We start from the raw sequence: 21,067 nt of genomic DNA on the forward strand, positions 1-21,067 counted from the left end.
GTCTGTCATTCCGTCATACATTTGTTTTCCTTTTACAGAAGGTTTTTTGTAGGGAATAAATGATGAAAAAAACACTTAATTGAACGGTTTAAAAGAGGAGAAAACACGAAAAAAATTTAACTAAAATTTTGAAACATAGTGTATCTTCAATTTCGACTCGTTAAAATTCAAAATTCAACCGACAAAAAGAAGAGAAAAAATAGCTAATTTGAATCTTTTTGAAAAAATAAAAAAAAGAATTTATGGAACATCATTAGTAATTTTTCCTGATTAAGATACATTTTAGAATTTTGATGACATGTTTTAAATTGGTTAAAATCCAATCTGCACTTTGTTAGAATATTTAACAAATTGGACCAAGCTATATTTTTAACAAAGACAAATCAGTATTTCTTCTAGATTTTCCAGAACAAAATTTTTAAAAGAAATTCAAAATACTTTGAAATAAGATTTAAATTTGATTCTACAGATTTTCTAGATGTGCCAGAATAATTGTTTTGAATTTTAATCATAGTAAGTTTGAAGAAATATTTCACAAATATTCTTCGTCGAAAAACCAGAAGCTAAAATATTTATTATTCTTTACAATAATAATAAAACATTGTTTTACTTGAACATTGATTTAAATTGTCAGGAAAGAAGAGGAAGACATTTAAAAGGTAAAAAGGTATATTTGTTTAAAAATCCTAAAATCATTTTTAAGGTTGTATTTTTTCTCTAAAATTGTATTTCTAAAAGTAATAAGAAGCAAAGTAAAAAATAAATGAATTTATTTAAACAAGTGAAGACCCATCCATCCATCCATTTTCTACCGCTTATTCCAAGTGAAGACCAAGTCTTTAAAATATTTTCTTAGATTTTCAAATTCTATTTGAGTTTTGTCTCTTTTAGAATTAAAAATGTCGAGCAAAGCGAGACCAGCTTGCTAGTAAATAAATAAAATTTAAAAAATAGAGGCAGCTCACTGGTAAGTGCTGCTCTTTGAGCTATTTTTAGAACAGGCCAGCGGGCGACTCATCTGGTCCTTACGGGCTACCTGGTGACCGCGGGCACCGCGTTGGTGACCCCTGCCCTAGTATATACAATAATAATATAAACCAAGTCATTGTATTTCATTTAGGATTATTTCATATCTTCATTTAAATAAAAATATATTTTTATCTTTTTTAGATACAGTCAATAAATAACGTGAACATGTATCATAACATGGAAATCGAAGAGAACGTGTTGTGGATGATTGTGGACTGGGAATTTTTTTAATTTAATTTTTTTACACATTTTTATTTAAAAAAAAAAAAAGGTTTTTCCGACGTATTACATTTTAGACGATTTCTCTTAGTTATTATTTCTCCGGCTGTAGAAAAGACACGCTCACAGGGCACAGAGGAGGCGTCAGTGCGACTCAGTTCGTGTATCGGTCACGTGACCAAAACAGCTCATGATCGGTCACGTGACTTTCTAAAAGCGGTACGCGCACCGACACAGGGTTTTGCTCTATGAGCTCGACGCATGCGCCGATGCATCGGTGTTGCCAGACCCATCACTACTTTATATTAATGTTGCGTTTTTGAACTGTGCCGATTTCATCCCAGGCAGCAGCAGTCATCTGACGTAAACACACCAGGTATTATTACCGATAATGTCAGCGCCATTACTTGTTATATTGAGATGAATGCCTTCTGAGACATATTCTGACAGGTTCCGAGGCGGCCAGTAATGGCTCCGGTTCACGCCTGCCGCCAGCTTTCACCGCGGCGGGGACGAGTACCACTCGGCCAGGATCGACGAATGTTACTGAGCAGTGACGAAGTCGCCACAGTCGACGCTCGGTTTTTTTCGGTAGGTGTATGTTCAGTTGCAGTCAGAGAAAAGTTGCATGTTTTCCTCCAACATTTTCACTCAGTGAGACATTTTTATCATACAAGTTTGAGTTTATTTGGAACATGCATGCATATAACATGATACATCACCATTTCCAGTTTCTCTATTCAACATGTTCGAAAAGGAGCAGGAAGAAGCAGAGCTTATTTAATCCTACCCCTTTTCCTTTACATAGCAGTTGCTAAAACTTTTGTTCACTTCCTGTTCTCAATTTATTCACAATGTACTCTATAAGTAATAACAATAAAAATATATAAATAATAATAGGTGAAGTAAGTTATATTTCATATGGTGAGGTAAGTAAGATTATCTAGAAAATAAATGGATGGATGAAATAAATTCAGAATGTTTATCATGGTTCTTCTTCTTTGTACTTTGTAAACACTTTAAGTTTGAAGAGTTTCTTGAAGTGGATCATATTAGTAAATTGTTTGATTTTTTTTGCTAAATCCATTCCACAATTGAATCCCACATACTGATATACTGAAGGTTTTAAGTCTTGATTTTGCATACAAATGTTTTCAATTAAAATTTTCTCTAAGATTATATTTCTCCTCCTTTGTTGAGAAGAAATGTTGTATATTCTTGGCTAGCAGATTATAGTTTGCTTTGTGTATAATTTTAGCTGTTTGCAAATTCACTACATCGTGAATTTTCAGTATTTTCGATTCAATGAATAAAAGGTTTGTATGTTCTCTATATCCAACATTATGTATTATTCTAACTGATCTTTTTTGTAACACCGTTAATGAATGAAGTGTACTTTTGTAGTTATTTCCCCATATTTCTGCACAATAACTCAGATATGGTAACACTAGCGAGCAGTAGGTGAAACCCATACAATGAGAATATCGTGTAAAAGTCAATTTATGTCAGCAATTGAACTTCAAATGTGAAACTAATATGTGATATAAACTCCTTAAATGCAAAGTGAGATATGTCAAGCCTTTATATATTGTCATTTTGATGACATGTAGGGGTGTCAAACTCATTTTAGATCGGGGGCCACATGGAGAAAAATCTACTCCCAAGTGGGCCGGACTGGTAAAATCACGGCACGATAATTTAAAAATAAAGACAACTTCAGATAGTTTTCTTTGTTTAACAATAGAACAAGCACATACTGACTACTACTGACTACTACAAATCATAATGTTGTTTTTTTAAAACTTACATGTTGCGGTATTTGTCGTTATTTATATTTTCTGAATAAAGTATGTGATAATGTTCATCAGTCAACTTACAATTCATCCATCCATTTTCTACCGCTTGTCCCTTTTGGGGTCGCGGGGGGTCACTGGAGCCTATCTCAGCTACAATTGGGTGGAAGGCGGGGTACACCCTGGACAAGTTGCCACCTCATCGCAGGGCCAACACAGATAGACAGACAACATTCACACTCAACTTCACACACTAGGGCCAATTTAGTGTTGCCAATCAACCTATCCCCAGGTGCATGTCTTTGGAGGTGGGAGAAAGCCGGAGTACCCGGAGGGAACCCACGCAGTCACGGGGAGAACATGCAAACTCCACACAGAAAGATCCCGAGCCCGGGATTGAACTCAGGACTACTCAGGACCTTCGTATTGTGAGGTACTAACATCATGTGGTTTATTTTGTACATATGTAGCATAATTTACAAAGATACAATGAATTGCTATTGCGACATCCAGTGGACACTTTCAGAACAGCGGTTTCTTTCATTCAAAAATTTCAGGTTCATTTTTATACTAAGCAAACTAATGCCACGGGCCAGATAAAACCTGTCCGCGGCCCTGATCCGGCCCCCGGCCCGTACGTTTGACACCCCTGGCTTACAGTTTTTGAAAACCCCACATTTTCTGAGCTTTTCAATTCAAGGTTTTCATAAACCGTAATCCATAATCATCAATATTTTTATAAAAAAAAGGCTTGAAATATCTTGAGTTGCATGTTATGAGCCCATGTCATTATATTATATTCAGCTGGTAAATCTAAACAAACATTTGCATTGTACATTTTCTAGGCAGATGACAAAAATTGTTGTGTAATTTCCACATGTTTGATTGTGTTAAATTCTACAGGAGTTGTTATTTAATTATTTTCAAAAGAGTTTTTCTATGCCATGTGCCTTTTAACACCTCCCTGGTGGCTATGAGGTCATGTCACCACTAAACTAAACAAAATAGTTGCTTGTCTATCTTTTTGTTATTTTTTTCCTAATAAGAATCGATAAGAGAACCGATTAAAGAACCAAATCGTTAAGCAGAATCCAAAAAATCTTATAAATTCCCAATCACTTCATTAAATATTCAGTGTTACTGTTCAAACTGTGTGTAATATTACAGTGGCCACAAATATTAAATATACTTGTTAAATAAAACCTTTGCCTTGTTTTTAATGACTATCTAGGACTACTATGCTACTGTATTTTAATGCTGGTCATTATGGTGGTACTTGGAGAGCCAAGTGTTTTCTGAGGTGGTATTTAGTGAACAAAGTTTGAGAACCACTGATGTAGTTGACATGTAGACATGCTGTCAGTGTTGCTGCTGGAATGCTTTATATTGTCATGAAAACACTACATTTTGTCACAATTCCTAAACATTTGGTGTTGAAAGAGTTGTTATAAGTTATTTGGAATTCTTTTTGAATATTAAATTACAACTAAGATTATTTTTCCCCAAAATCAACCACCAGCAAATGAGATCGTAATGGCTCAAAACCTCGTTTTATCTTCATAATACAAATCAAATCAAATCAAAATAATTGTGCAAATTTAAAGCGCCCCTTTAAAGTACCAGTAGATTGGATAAACAAATTGCGTCTATACTGAAGCTATCATCATATACATCCGATTTATGACACCCAAAGACTTACAAAGTTTGCGAATAAGTAGATATGACCAAAATTATGTCAATCTTACCATTTTAAGAGTTAATGAGCAAGGCAGTCACGTGATCCATGACGTAGCGTTAGGATCCAAAGAACCTTTCCCCATCAACAACAATGCTAATCAAGCAGACTTTGTGAGAGCCAACAACGATTACTTTGGGACAAAATATGATCCAGAACCTTATATTTTTTGAGCCCGAAAACAAAAAGGATGACCAATACGTTTTAGAAGCCGAGTGCTTAATTGATGTAGCCTATATGTAATATGATAGCATCAGCAGTATTGCTAGGTGCTAAACATACAAATTAACCATAATAAATCATAATCATTTATTTACATTTTTTAAAAACACTTACTGTACAATTTCCACTCTCACTGGGATGCCGACCGACGGGGCGCTCACATAATTCCGTTTAGATGAAGATTCAATCGCAACCAGGTTGCCTTCACGAAGGGTTAAAAGAAAGTCGACCAGCCTGTCGGTCCATGATCACATTTGTGTACTACCAGGTGAGAGATGCATGAAGTATAATCTAGAATTGACTTTCAGCAAGTTTGAGACGAAGTGGAAGAATTCGCCGGCTCAGTGTGTCAACAATAGCAACGTGAGCTAGCATTAGCTCACCGCTATCAATGCCCCGCTAAAATGGTCCGTCTGCGTTAGCGCTTATAATAACAATATCACTCATATTTGATTACTTTTCAGGTCACGATATGTAAATTAAAGGGGAACATTATCATCAGACCTATGTAAGCGTCAATGTATACCTTGATGTTGCAGAAAAAATACCATATATTTTTTTAACCGATTTCCGAACTCTAAATGGGTGAATTTTGGCGAATTAAATATTCGCTCTCGGAAGCAATCCGCCATTTTCTCAAACACCGGGTCAAAACAGCTCTGTTATTTTCCGTTTTTTCGACTGTTTTCCGTACCTTGGAGACATCATGCCTCGTCGGTGTGTTGTCGGAGGGTGTAACAACACGAACGACGGATTCAATTTGCACCAGTGGCCCAAAGATGCGAAAGTGGCAAGAAATTGGACGTTTGTTCCGCACACTTTACCGACGAAAGCTATGTTACGACAGAGATGGCAAGAATGTGTGGATATCCTGCGACACTCAAAGCAGATGCATTTCCAACAATAAAGTCAAAGAAATCTGCCGCCAGACCCCCATTGAATCTGCCGGAGTGTGTGAGCAATTCAGGGACAAAGGACCTCGGTAGCACGGCAAGCAATGGCGGCAGTTTGTTCCCGCAGACGAGCAAGCTAAACCCCCTGGATGTCTTGGCTCACACCGTCCCTTATGCCACCGAAGATGATCAAGAGAAGAATATCGACCCTAGCTTCCCTGGCCTGCTGATGAGCGGATGAGGGTATGTCTACAGAATATATTAATTGATGAAAACTGGGCTGTCTGCACTCTCAAAGTGCATGTTGTTGCCAAATGTATTTCATATGTTGTAAACCTCGTTCATAGTTTCCTTTAATGCCAAACAAACACATACCAATCGTTGGTTAGAAGGCGATCGCCGAATTCGTCCTCGCTTTCTCCCGTGTCGCTGGCTGTCGTGTCGTTTTCGTCGGTTTCGCTTGCATACGGTTCAAACCGATATGGCTCAATAGCTTCAGTTTCTTCTTCAATTTCGTTTTCGCTACCTGCCTCCACACTACAACCATCCGTTTCAATACATGCGTAATCTGTTGAATCGCTTAAGCCGCTGAAATCCGAGTCTGAATCCGAGCTAATGTCGCTATAGCTTGCTGTTCTATGCGCCATGTTTGTTTGTGTTGGCATCACTATGTGACGTCACAGGAAAATGGACGGGTGGTTAAAATCAGGCACTTTGAAGCTTTTTTTAGGGATATTGCGTGATGGGTAAAATTTTGAAAAAAACTTCGAAAAATATAATAAGCCACTGGGAACTGATTTTTAATGGTTTTAACAATTCTGAAATTGTGATAATGTTCCCCTTAAAGTATTTTTGGCGGTTTCTGGATGTTTTTAGAGATGGTACAATGAGCGCAGTAGAGAACCCTCGATCTGTTGACTCAATTGTTAGCTATTTATTTACTATTTCGAAATCATAAAAAAGCCAAGCATATGTGTTCTTGACTTTCAAAAGGATTGCTATTGATAATTAATAATTATTACATATTTCCAGTATGACTGATCTGATAATATGGTCAAGAGTGCAGATGCGTTACTACAGTGACGTAGAATCTATGGAAATTGCCGAAGAATATTCAAAATGTCCGACTGAATTTGTGGCATTTTTTAATGTTTAGACGGTATTTTCACATACTTAGCGTATTGTAAATACAATTAGACATGGTTTAATGCATACAATGAAACACAATTAAGCATAAAAAGTCAACTTGCTTTTTCACTCCACTGGTACTTTAATATCGACAAAAGATGTGTACAGGTAAAATTCCCCCAAAATAGACTTTTAGGCTTGTTTACTAACAAGTTCCATCACATTTTTGAAAGCTTACTTTTAGCTCCAGAATGTGGGCGAGTCTGCATCAGCCTGCCGACGTTACCTACAGAAGACTGGAGGCAATTTCGTATTGTGTAGTATGTGATTTGGTAGCATCTTCATTCCGAATTCTCGCAGAATTTGAAGGAATGGTCTAATATGTCTGCCCGATGCATTGTTGCAGGTTGTAGCAATACAACTAAGGAAGGGGTCAGCCTGCATGCTTTTTCAAATGATGGGAATATGAGGAAAGTATGGACATTTCCAGTCAAATTGATTGATTCCAAGCGATAAGAATGTAATTTGCAGCAATTATTTTAATGATTTGGACCCCAAAGAAGAAGGACTTTGTTCTAAGTTTGGATAGAATAAAATGTAAAAAAAAAAAAATCAAGATACATGCGACCCGGAAAATCCAGAGCTCCCTTGAGAGAAGAAAGGAGCCAGAACCTGCGGATAAACCAAGAAAGAAGAGCAGTCCTGGTGCTTAAAAACGAGAGAAAAAGTAGTATTCTATTCTGCGTCCTCATCTACTGATGTTTTCGTCAAGATGCTTGAGGAAATGCTAAAAAGCATGACGAAACACAGGCTTGGAAGTCTGGAAATGGTGATTCTTTTCTATTTATTTTTGCTCACATTGTTAATCTTATCAGTTTTGAAGTAATCATGGACCAGGGTGACAAAAACATGCACCTCAAATGATCAAAATAATACATTTACATTGCTACTATGCGGGGAAATGGGTTCCAGTTCTGTAGATCTGTGTTTTTTTAACATTTTCTGAGCCAAGGCACATTTTTCTTCATAGAAAAAAAATCCAGAGGCACAAAACCAGCAGAAAACATAAAAAAATGAAACTCAGCAGCCAATATTGACAGTAAAAAGTCGTTCTCGCAATTTTTGGATATGATCTCAAACCATAACCAACCATCCATCACTATAGCTCTTGTCTCAAAGTAGGTGTACTGTCACGACCTGTCACATCACGCCGTGACTTATTTGGAGTTTTTTTTGGTGTTTTCCTGTGTATAGTGTTTTAGTTCTTGTCTTGCGCTCCTATTTTGTTGTTGATTGTCATGTCACGTACGGATGTACTTTGTGGACACTGTCTGCTGCTCCACACGCTGTAAGTCTTTGCTGTCGTCCAGCATTCTGTTTTTGTTTACTTTGCAGCCAGTTCGGTTCTAACTTCGTTCTGCATAGCCATCCCTAAGCTTCAATGCCTTTTCTTAGCGGCACTCACCTTTTGTGTATTTGTGGTTTAAGCATTAGACACCTTTTTACCTGCACGCTGCCTCCCGCTGTTGCCGACATCTACATAGCAATTACCTACCTGCTGCCACCTACTGATATGGAAGAGTATTACACGGTTACTCTGCCGAGCTCTAGACAGCGCAGACACTCAACAACGGCACATTTGCGGATTCTAATTACTGGCTTGCAAAAAATATTTTTTACCCAATTAGGTGAAATTACATAATCTCCCATGGCACACCAGACTATATCAAGAGGCACAGTGGTTGAAAAACACTGCTGTAGATGATGTCACGCCAAGAGGGGGCGACATATCAAGTCTGGCGATGGAAAGGGGGGGCCTTCTAAGTAGAGATGTCCGATAATGGCTTTTTTGCCGATATTCCGATATTGTCCTACTCTTAATTACCGATTCTGATATCAACCGATACCGATATATACAGTCGTGGAATTAACACATTATTATGCCTAAATTTGTTGAGATGCCCCCGCTGGATGCATTAAACAATGTAACAAGGTTTTCCAAAATAAATCAACTCAAGTTATGGAAAAAAAATGCCAACATGGCACTGCCATATTTATTATTGAGGTCACAAAGTGCATTATTTTTTTTAACATGCCTCAAAACAGCATCTTGGAATTTGGGACATGCTCTCCCTGAGAGAGCATGAGGAGATGGGCGTGGTTGAGGTGGTGGGGGGCGGGGGGTTGTATATTGGAGCATCCCGGAAGAGTTAGTGCTGCAAGGGGTTCTGGGTATTTGTTCTGTTGTGTTTATGTTGTGTTACGGTGCCGATGTTCTCCCGAAATGTGTTTGTCATTCTTGTTTGGTGTGGGTTCACAGTGTGGCGCATATTTGTAACAGTGTTAAAGTTGTTTATACGGCCACCCTCAGTGTGACCTGTATGGCTGTTGATCATACTAGGTTCCATTCTAGAGGCTAATCTTTCCTGTGATAAAATGGCAACCAAGGTAATCAAAAAGGTCAACCAACGAACGAGATTTCTCTATAGAATCTCCTCTCTGGTCAACAAAAGCACCATGAGGATTCTGGCGGGAACTCTCGTTCAACCCTTTTGCGATTACACATGCACCTCCTGGTACCCTAGCACCTCACAGTGTGGCGCATATTTGTAACAGTGTTAAAGTTGTTTATACGGCAACCCTCAGTGTGACCTGTATGGCTATTGACCAATTATGCTTTGCATTCACTTGTGTATGTGAAAAGCCGTAGACATTATGTGATTGGGCCGGCAGTGGCTTTAAGGTTTATTGGCGCTCTTTACTTCTCCCTACGTCCGTGTACCACTCCGCACAGCTGCGTTTTAAAAAGTCATACATTTTACTTTTTGAAACCGATACCGATAATTTCCGATATTACATTTTAAAGCATTTATCGGCCGATAATATCGGCAGTCGGATATTATCGGACATCTCTACTTCTAAGTACAGTTAGTTATCTACCCATTATTCAAAATCTAATTGATATTATGGGAAATGTCTGCCAGATTCATGCTCAATAGCAAAAAATACATAAAGTCAAATTTTGTTAATCTGGGCGCTATGAGTATGCACAGGTTGGACTATTGCCTAAAAAACTTGAACAGAACATCAGACAAGATATACTACCAATACAACAATATAAGCGCAATCCAGTCCCGGCTCTGTATTAAATATAAGCTACAGCATGGAAAGTAAGAAAAAAAAACAGTACCACCTCATGCAGATAGACCGACACATGACTTGTAGGGGAATGCTCCTATGAGGATTTTTATGTGCAAAACCTCCATGCTTGATTGACAACATACGCAGCGAGGATCCTCTCCGAAGATTCCGCCGTGCTCGCAACCTGAGACCCAAGTCTGCTCATTTGTCGAACCAAGCTGCTACCCGGGGAAATCACTTGTTACACTCTTAGAGACGATATCTCCCCCAGTGGGAAGACACTCCTTCCGTATGCTGCTAAATGAGCGCCTCTGACTGACTGATTCCTCTCATTTTTTTTTTTTTTTTTTTTTTTAGGATGGGATTTATTAGTGGGTGGGCATGGATGTAAATTAATGCTACCCTAAGTAAATTGGATTGCATGCACAAGAAACATTGCTGCTCTTACAATGGTTTGCTGTTCAAAAGGGATTTATTATGCAGGCTTATCATGTTCTTGCATAGCAGCACAACAGACTGTCCTCCTATTTTGGTCCATAGAGGACCTGCGATAACCAGGATTCAAATAATAATAATTTTAGGGAACGTTTTCCTATATATATTATTAATGATGTCTGGATCAGAGTGCGCAACAGTTAGTCAGGAGCTTGTCAAAAATAACTGATGCATTGCATTAAGGAAATAATTAAATAAAAAACATAATTGCTAGTGCAACCAGCTATAAAGACTGAACATGACTTATTTTTTTATATTTATTTAGAAAAGTTTACTTTTTTCTGCGTATCATCCATCATGCTGAAGGGTGTGTTGTCTAACTAATGTTTGCTCTTGCAGGATGAAATGAATAAATAAAATATTTGAAATAAAAACATGATTTAAAAAATCTTTAATTATTGATTATGGTTTACGAATAATAAATGAATAAAATTAATTAAAAAATATGCATTTTTAATAGATTCAGATTTAATTTGATTAAAAAAAAACTATTAGTCTAGTACCAGTATATCATCCAAATTATAGTGTACTGTATATCCAAAGTGATTTGTGTTGTAAGCATATGCTTTATGTTAATAAGCACAGTTTGAAAAATTTAAATAAAAATCCAAACCTGCAGGAATAAACACGCCATGATGATGTTGATAACCAAAAAGTCTTACCTGCATGCAGAAACACCACTTTTGAAAATACACACACACAAAAAAAAGGGGGTTTAGATTCTTCAAGTAGTCCTCAAGTTTACTGTTGATTGGAACATCAAAACGCAGCTTGAATTGTTATCTTTGCGGAGAGCCCATCCGTGCGGAGTGCAGCAGTACAAAATGATGTTGCCACGGTGTGCGCACGCCTGCTCTGCGCCCTCACAAATGAGTCCTGCTCAGAGCGCAGAGACGTTTAAGGACGTGCACGACAGAGAGAGAATGTGCACAGAAGCAGAGGCGGTTTATTGACACACACACACACACACACACACTGATATTGACAGACAAAAAAAACCCCAGTAAGGTTAAGGTAACTTACAAAATAGAAACAACAATTGCTTTATTTTTACAGCGCTAATCGATTGCATCTTTTTCTAGCATCATTTAACACGGGTCGTTAATTAAACTTGCAGCCACAAAGGGCAACGTCGTGAGCAACGGTTCAAAGCACCAGTTGCTTCGAGTCTTTCAGTACGTGTCCATGCGCTTAATCAGACCGATTTCGCAAATAGTTCGGCTCCTACAGCCCATGGAAACACCTTAATCCGATTGTGTTAGGTTTCTGAAAACTAAGGCTATGTCTACACTAGGGTTGTACGGTATACCGGTATTAGTATAGTACCGCGATACGAATGAATCATTTTCGGTACTATACCGTCTCTGAAACGTACCGGTCCCGCACCCGCCCGCGTCGAAGTCACATTGTGACATTGCTGGTTTACAAGCAGACGAGCATGTTCGGCAGCGCACAATCACTGAGTACTTACAAGCAGACAGTGTGTAGACAGAAAAGGGAGAACGGACGCATTTTGGCTTAACAACTAAAGATAAAGGTGAAGTTATAACACTCAAACACCCTCAGGAAGAGGTGCTTTAAGACATGGCTAGCTAGCTAGCCATTAACGTCCATCCGCCGTCGGCAGTGTTTTAGCTACTTCTAAATCACTAATCCTCGTCTCCATGGCGTCAAATAAAGTACGTTTCTTACAAGTATCATCCCTGCAGGACGAGCAATAGCTAAACATGCTTCACTACACACCGTAGCTCACCGGCGTCACAATGTAAACAAATGCCATGGGTGGATCTACACCTGATATCCACTGTAATGATACCAAGTACAGGCACAAATCTAGTTGATACTACTATGATTACATCGATATTTTTCGTTTTTTTTAAATGTATATTATGTTTATAAACTCAGGAAATATGTCCCTGGACACATGAGGACTTTGAATATGACCAATGTATGATCCTGTAACGACTTGATATCGGATTGATACCCAAATTTGTGGTATCATCCAAAACTAATGTAAAGCATCCAAACAGAAGAATAAATTATTACATTTTAACAGAAGTGTAGAGAGAACATGTTAAAAGAGAAAGTAAGCAGATATTAACAGTAAATGAACAAGTAAATTCATACTTCATTTTCTATCACTTGTCCTTATTAATGTTGACAAAATAATAGAATGGAAAATGACACAATATGTTACTGCATATGTCAGCAGACTACATTAGGAGCCTTTGTTTGTTTACTTACTAATAAAAGACAAGTTGTCTAGTATGTTCACTATTTTATTTAAGGACTTAACTGCAATAAGAAACATATGTTTAATGTACTGTAAGATTTTTTGTTAAAATGAAGCCAATAATGCAATTTTTTTGTGGTCCCCTTTATTTAGAAAAGTGCCGAAAAGTATCAAAATAATGTTAGTACCAGTACCAAAATATTGGTATCGTTACAACACTATTCTAAACTAAGCCGGATAACTCCTTAAACAAATAATTATTTAGCCTAAGCCCCGTGTCAGCCACACTAAACCAGTGTTTAAGGTCCCCCTCCTTGGATAATTTTTTACACGGGTAAGTGCGCCGTGTATTTCTTTAATCTCCGGCTCTTAGCTTTGTATGGACTCATCGATCGTTTACAAACTGAGTTCGGAGAGGAAGTGAAGTCAAAAAGACCGCGCCCCACACAGGAAGTGACGCCAGAAAGAACGTGCTGTCTGCTGTCTTGATTGATGCTGTCTGCTGTTTTACATCAGCATAGCAATTCGAGAGGTAATATTTCTAATCTGTGCCGATATTACAGCGGACATCAGTTAAAACAAGTTGTAAATGTAAAATGTTTGGAAATTCAACCGTAGCTATCCACTGTAAATATGAAGGCGAGTCATCCAGACATGCCCGTGTTTCTTCTTCTTCTACATGTACAGACGCTTGTGGAAATCACACATGAACACCTTAGGTCAGGGGTCTGCAACCCGCGGCTCCGAGGCCGCATGCGGCTCTTTGATCACTCTGATGCGGCTCAGCTGCATACTTGCCGACCCCCCCGATTTTACCGGGAGGTTTCCAGATTTCAGCGCCTCTCCCGGAAATCTCCCGGCGCAAACATTCTCCGATTTTCACCCGGACAACAATATTGAGGGCGTGCCGTGACGGCACTGCCTTTAACGTCCTCTACAATATGTCGTCGCGGCTGCTTTTACACCATGCTATCTGCGTGCCGGCCCGGTCACATGCAGTATGCAGCCTCTGCTTACACACGTAAGTGACTCCAACGCATTCTTGGTCAACAGCCATACAGGTTACACTGAGGGTTGTGATATAAACAACTTAAACACTCTTACTAATATGTGCCACACTGTGAACCCACACCAAACAAGAATGACAAACACATTTCGGGAGAACATCCGCACCGTAACACAACATAAACACAACAGAACAAATACCCAGAATCCCATGCATCCCTAACTCTTCCGGGCTACATTATACACCCACGCTACGACCAAACCCCGCCCACCTCAACCGACGCACGGAGGGGGGGTTGGTGGTAGCGGGGGTGTATAATGTAGCCCGGAAGAGTTAGGGATGCATGGGATTCTGGGTATTTGTTCTGTAGTGTTTATGTTGTGTTACGGTGCAGATGTTCTCCCGAAATGTTTTTGTCATTCTTGTTTGGTGTGGGTTCACAGTGTGGCGCATATTAGTAAGAGTGTTAAAGTTGTTTAAACGTGTGACCTGTATGGCTGTTGAACAAGTATGCCTTGCAGTCACTTATGTGTGTCTGCAGAAGCCGCATACAACATGTGACTGGACAGATTGTAGAGGGCGCTAAAGGCAGTGCCATCATAGCACGCCCTTATTATTGTTGTTTGGGTGAAAATCAGCAGACATTCGAGAGAATAGTTGGTCTGAAATTCGGGAGTCTCCCGGAAAAATTGGGAGGGTTGGCAAGTGTGATGCTGTCAAGCGCCATTCATATAAAACTCGCAGGCCGCACTAACATTACATTTTCATATTAAGGTGCGGGCCGCGTGTCTGAGACCCCTGGTTTATACATAGCACAAAACAAAAAAAACTTTGTATGCAGTGTTATTTTTTCATTATAAATTTCAAAAGAGTTTTGTGGCTCCCATTGTTTTCTTTATTTTGTGAAACGGGTCAAAATGGCTCTTTGAGTGGTAAAGGTTGCCGACCCTTGCCTTAGGTGAAGGAAACGCGCACTTTCAGCTATTTCGGATACAACACTTCTCACACGGCAAGAGAACTTTCTTTCTTCCTTGCGTTGAATGTCCAAGAAAGAACATGAGAAAGAATGCGAAAAAGAGACAAATGTAAGGTTTACAAGAAGCCTAAAACAAAAATCCGAACAGGAAATCTTAAAATCAGCCATATCAGATCATTGCAAAAATAAATAACCACTTCATGGACCGGGACAACAGCAAACTCATCGGGACAGAAAGTAACAAATTCAAGCGATGGATTAAGGAGCCGATCAAACTAAGGAAGCGGCCCTTAGTCTGCCTGGTTGGCCAGGCCTATAAGAACAGCTGATAGGCAACACGTCACAGTGGTCAGGTCACCCTTCTGAAGAAGACTGCAGACGACAGTCGAAACATGTCAAGTAAAGATTCCATCTAATATACCGAGAATATTGTCTGATTACAAGAACATTTGAAAGAGTATATGAATAAGAACACATAATGAACCTTTTTGGGGAAGCTGTGATTCTACTTACCGAAAAACTTTGTCCATTTGTCGAAGGGGAGACAACCGTGGATGTGATTTAAAAAAAAAAAAAAGGTAGCGTGTGCTTTGTATTACCTGGCCGACTAGGGAAGAAAGACTACGAAAAACGATGAATGCTTTTGGACTGGCAAAGCAGACTGTTAGTTATGGTCCAGAGTATATAAAGTCACCAAAAACGAATGGACAATGAAGGTGAAGGCAACAGAGTGAGGAGTGTCCTGACCAGATATCTACATCCCTCGATTGATTGTTGTAAAATGTTATTCATCACATTGTTTACTTTCACATGTCCATTAAATATTTGATTAATTTATGATGTCTCAGGTGTGATTCACTACAATAGGGCCCCACAGCACACTGGATTTGGGATGTCCCGATCCGATATTTGGATCGGATCGGCCGCCGATATTTGCAAAAAAATGCGTATCGGCAAGGCATGGGAAAATGCCGATCCAGATCCAGTTTAAAAAAAACTCCGGTCCGTGTTTTCCAACGCACCGATATAAATAATACATTCCACTTTTCTGCTGCACCCTAATTTCCGTTCCGCATTTTCCAGCACACCTTCAACACATCCACAGGTCTGTGGATTCTCACGCAGTTGCTTTTAGCTGCTGGCATTACACGACAGGCTCTTCTCACTCTTTCCTGTGTCTCCCTCTCACAGACAGCAAGTGCACCTTCTTACACACATCACATACTGTCACGTCATACGTCACATACGTATACGCCCTCTCCCAGCAGAGAGCGAGGTAGCAGCATGGATAACGTTAGCTGTGATGCTAGCGCAGCCGCTAGTTGTCATTTCCCTCTCTGCATGAAAGTTTAAAAGTAGCATATATTAATGCAGTATGAAGAAGAATGTTTTAATGTAGACACATAGAATCATCATACTGCTGTGATTATATGCATCAAGTGTTCATTCAAGGCTAAGGCAAAATATCGAGATATATATCGTGTATCGCAATATGGCCTTAAAATATCGCAATATTAAAAAAAGGCCATATCGCCCAGCCCTAGTTCAATGATGCCATTTCTGTTTGTCATGTATAATTTTGTCTATTTTGTGTTTATCCTTGAATAAACAGGTCAGTTTCTTGTTACCAACCATTGTGTATTATTCAAACTCCCCTAATTCAGCTGGCTAGTTGTTATCAAGAGTACTAAAACCCTTTTCAACATGATTCTGACAACTAAGTCGACTAAATAACTTTAAACTTTAATACATGCTCGGATAGGCCAGTATCGGTCAGTATCGGATCGGAAGTGCAAAAACAATATCGGTATCGGATCGGAAGTGCAAAAACCTGGATCGGGACATCCCTACACTGGATTCCAGTTAATTGAAATACCACAACGCTGTATATAGTTCAGATAAGTTAAATTTAATTTAAGAACTTGCACACAAAACAACATTGGAGGTGACTATGACTATGGCATTTTATGCGCATGCGTAGGGGGTCTTAAACGACCATTGTGTGTGTGTGTGTGTGTGTGTGTGTGTGTGTGTGTGTGTGTGTGTGTGTGTGTGTGTGTGTGTGTGTACAAGGATAAGGTTAGGTGGGATTTACCTTGGATAACCTTAGCTGGCTTAGTGTAGAAGGGGCCTAACACACTAGGATATTGTGATTGGAAACCAGATCTCTTGAATGGGTGTGTGCGCCGGAGAAGACCCTTCGTATCGCGCATGCGCCAGTCTCCACGCGCGGGATACAACCCGGAAGCAGATACCATTCGATAAAAACGTAGCAACGATTGTAATGAAGAGGAGACTGTTTTATTTGTTTCACAAATTAAAAGAACAGAACATTTTGAAGTGCATTGATGGTAGAAAAGAAGAAACAAGAGATTATTTTAAGAAGGTAGCTAAGGAAATGTAAAATGCCGACTAAATTCGGACTCTCAAACGAAATATGGATGAGATTGAATGTAGTGAAGTAGGTTGTGGAAGACTTGCTCTTCCGGGTTCTTCAGACCACCAATTACAGACATGACCGCCTCGTTCATCTTTATTTTGCAATAAATGTTTTTTGTGTTCGTTTTCAGTAATTTCTGTCCGTCTCGCCCTCGCCGGTTTTCTCTCCACCATCAACAACCCCTCTCCTTCCCGGCTGCTGCTCTTTAACAGAGCGACCGGTGATTAGATAAGCCAGCCGAGGTGTGCCATCTACGCACCTGTCGCTAATCTCGAAACCGGTCCTGGCACACCCCGCTTCGCTGCAGGTCCGCAGGCCACGCCCCCCCCCCCACATAGGTATATTAAAGTCGAATAATAAAGTGTACACTGACCTCTTCATGCTGCATTTGTGCACTCCGAACTGAGTAACAATAACTCTGTATTCTGCACAGCTGCCAAGATGGTCCAGACTCCAGAACACATCAAACGTCATCTGGAACAGTATCGACCGTGGCGCGAAAGGTCTTCCTTCAGAGTTAAAACTCCTTCCATCAATCGACGGAGCCTTATGAAAGAACTCAGAGACATTCAAAGGTTTTGTTTTCATGATTCTTCGTCCGAATATTCCTTTGAAAAAGCTTTCTTTGTCTCGAGCCTGCATCTGCCCCCATACGTTCTTGGTAGTAGCGTCATGTTCGCAGCGCAATCCAGGATCATTTCTTGATGCTGTCTGCTATTTAACATCAGCATAGCAATTAGAGACGTAATATTTGTAATCTGTGCCGATATTGCAGCAGAGAACCCACACAGTCATGGGGAGAACATGCAAACTCCACACAGAAAGATCCTGAGCGCAGGATCTTCGTATTGTGAGGCAGATGCACTAACCCTTCTTGCACCGTGCTGCCCAAAAAAGACAATACAATTCAATTATTTTGGTGCATTCGAATAAATTTGCACATAAATTGTGCACATTTTCACTGTACATTGTAAACATTTAAAGGCCTACTGAAATGCAATTTTCTTATTTAAACGGGGATTGCAGGTCCATTCTCTGTGTCATACTTGATCATTTCGCGATATCGCCATATTTTTGTTGAAAGGATTTAGTAGAGAACATCGACGATAAAGTTCGCAATTTTCGGTCGCTGATAAAAAAGCCTTGCCTGTACCGGAAGTAGCAGACGAGTAGCGTGACGTCACAGGTTGTGGAGCTCCTCACATCCGCACATTGTTTACAATCATGGCCACCAGCAGCGAGAGCGATTCGGACCGAGAAAGCGCCGATTTCCCCATTAATTTGAGCGAGGATGAAAGATTCGTGGATGAGGAAAGTGAGAGTGGGCAGTGGGAGCGATTCAGATAGGGAAGATGCTGTGAGAGGCGGGTGGGACCTGATATTCAGCTGGGAATGACTAAAACAGTAAATAAACACAAGACATATATATACTCTATTAGCCACAACACAACCAGGCTTATATTTAATATGCCACAAATTAATCCCGCATAACAAGCACCACCCCCCTCCCGTCCATATAACCCGCCAATACAACTCAAACACCTGCACAACACACTCAATCCCACAGCCCAAAGTACCGTTCAACTCCCCAAAGTTCATACAGCACATATATTTCCCCAAAGTCCCCAAAGTTACGTACATGACATGCACATAGCGGCACACACGTACAGGCAAGCGATCAAATGTTTGGAAGCCGCAGCTGCATGTGTACTCACGGTACCGTGTCTGCGCATCCAACTTAAAATCCTCCTGGTAAGAGTCTCTGTTGTCCCAGTTCTCCACAGGCCAATGGTAAAGCTTGACTGTCATCTTTCAGGAATGTAAACAATGAAACACCGGCTGTGTTATCCGGCACAACAGTCAGGGGGTGCATTCTACGGCGGGGGTGCGTTATCCGACACAACACCTGCCGCAATACACCGCTTCACACCTACAGCTTTCTTCTTTGCTGTCTCCATTGTTCATTGAACAAATTGCAAAAGATTCACCAACACAGATGTCCAGAATACTGTGGAATTTTGCGATGATAACAAACGACTTAAAAGCTGGCCACCTTGCTGTCCCAAAATGTCCTCTACAATCCGTGACGTCACACGCAGGCGTCATCATACCGAGACGTTTTCAGCAGGATGTTTCACGCAAAATTTAAAATTGCACTTTAGTAAGCTAACCCGGTCGTATTGGCATGTGTTGCAATGTCAAGATTTCATCATTGATATATAAACTATCAGACTGCGTGGTCGGTAGTAGTGGGTTTCAGTAGGCCTTTATAGTTTTTTATGTCTAAACTAGGGCCCATGGACCATGTGTAGCCCGCCGGCGTCTTTGATTTTTTCTGCGAGACGTCATGAGTTTAATAAAGAATCTGGGAGAATTCAAGAAATTTTAGAAGTCCATTAATTTGCTGCTGTTTCGTCGCCATGTCACGGACAGTGGCGAGCCGTGCGTTTCTCACCTAGGCCTTCAGTGATGTCCCGCTTAGTCCGACTTCACCTCTCCAAATACCGTAATTTATGTCACCACATGGACACAGCTGGAGATACTATACAGAAACACACTTGCACGCTTACTGGACATTGCATCCCCTCAACAATGTACAAAACGGTCTATTTTTCGGCGCATTTAACATTTAATAAACTCGCTTCAGAAAATAAAACATATCTTATGTGGTACTGTCATAATTAAAATAATTTAATGAAACAAATGAAACGTGAAAAAATTAAGACGTAAAATATTTGAACTCGCAATTTGTAGCACCCATTCGACGCCGAATAAGCCAGTGGTACCGCTCGAAGTCGGTAGTGGGTCGTAGTCGGTTGATTCGTGTGAAAGTGGCGGGCGAACCATTTCACCGCCGGGATAGCTTGTGGTGTCGGCCGACCTCGTCTTAAAAGATGTAGTTTCTCTTAAGTATCCTTCTTGAAAATGGTCTTGCAAATATATCTGCCACCTAATCAACATTTTGCTCTCCTTCTTTGTGAGTACCGGTGAGTTTTCTGTGGCTTTCTATGGCTCGTGTGACTCCGGTGCTACCTCCTGTTTTCGTAACTTGTGATTGGATACCCAATTGGGACTCCCAAGTGAGTATCCAATCATAGGACGCGTAAATGTCACATTCAACGTAAGGCCAGCTAGAAGGCCTTACTGACAACAACTCGTGATCTGATTGGCTATCGCAATTGTCTATCAACCGTATGTGTCCGTTCACTTACAGTGCACAAACATTGCATTGTTGATTCTGATTGGATAAAAACTCTTACCTAAAAACAACAGCACTGGAAGGAGCATAATATGACATGAAGAGAATATGAATACTTTTAGATATTTAGTAAAATTAAAAAATTACTTTTATCTTTAATTATTACCATGATTTCTGGTTATGTTAGGCCAGCAGAGAAGGCCTCGCTGGCCCTGATGGCACACCACTGCTCACGGACAACAATAATAATTCAGAACTGTAACCACTTATCATGCTTTGATTGAAACAAAAGCACAGTATTATATGACCAAAAGCAAACAACCTTCCCTAGTCAGGGTGCAAAAAAAAATCGAACCAACACAAAATGCCAACAGACATGGTCACACATAACAAAATACAACACAATTTGTAGATATTATAAACGACCATGCACCAAAAAAACATTCTGAATTACACCCATTTAAATCCGTTACAAAGCAATATGGGGGAAAATGCAAAACACTCTCCACTTTTTTCCATGTTTGGTACATTTTTGCTGCTTGATATTTCTGATTAATT

General features: G+C 39.8%; 1 protein-coding gene across 2 annotated transcripts in view; it reads right to left on the reverse strand.

Moving 5' to 3' along the window:
• Window positions 1-21,067, reverse strand: part of LOC133615516 (somatostatin receptor type 2-like) — a 46,277-nt gene that overhangs the window by 11,283 nt on the left and 13,927 nt on the right. Inside the window, exon 1 of one of the 2 annotated variants that reach the window (XM_061974157.2) lies at window positions 11,318-11,511. The exons of the other annotated variant lie outside the window; for it this stretch is intronic. The gene's annotated coding sequence lies outside the window, so the exon portion shown is untranslated. Of the gene's footprint in view, window positions 1-11,317; window positions 11,512-21,067 lie in introns of those variants that run through there. 2 annotated transcript variants of the gene reach the window in all.

The sequence above is a fragment of the Nerophis lumbriciformis genome, linkage group LG22 (genome assembly GCF_033978685.3).
Source record: "Nerophis lumbriciformis linkage group LG22, RoL_Nlum_v2.1, whole genome shotgun sequence".
In the NCBI taxonomy this organism is placed as follows: Eukaryota; Metazoa; Chordata; class Actinopteri; order Syngnathiformes; family Syngnathidae; genus Nerophis; species Nerophis lumbriciformis.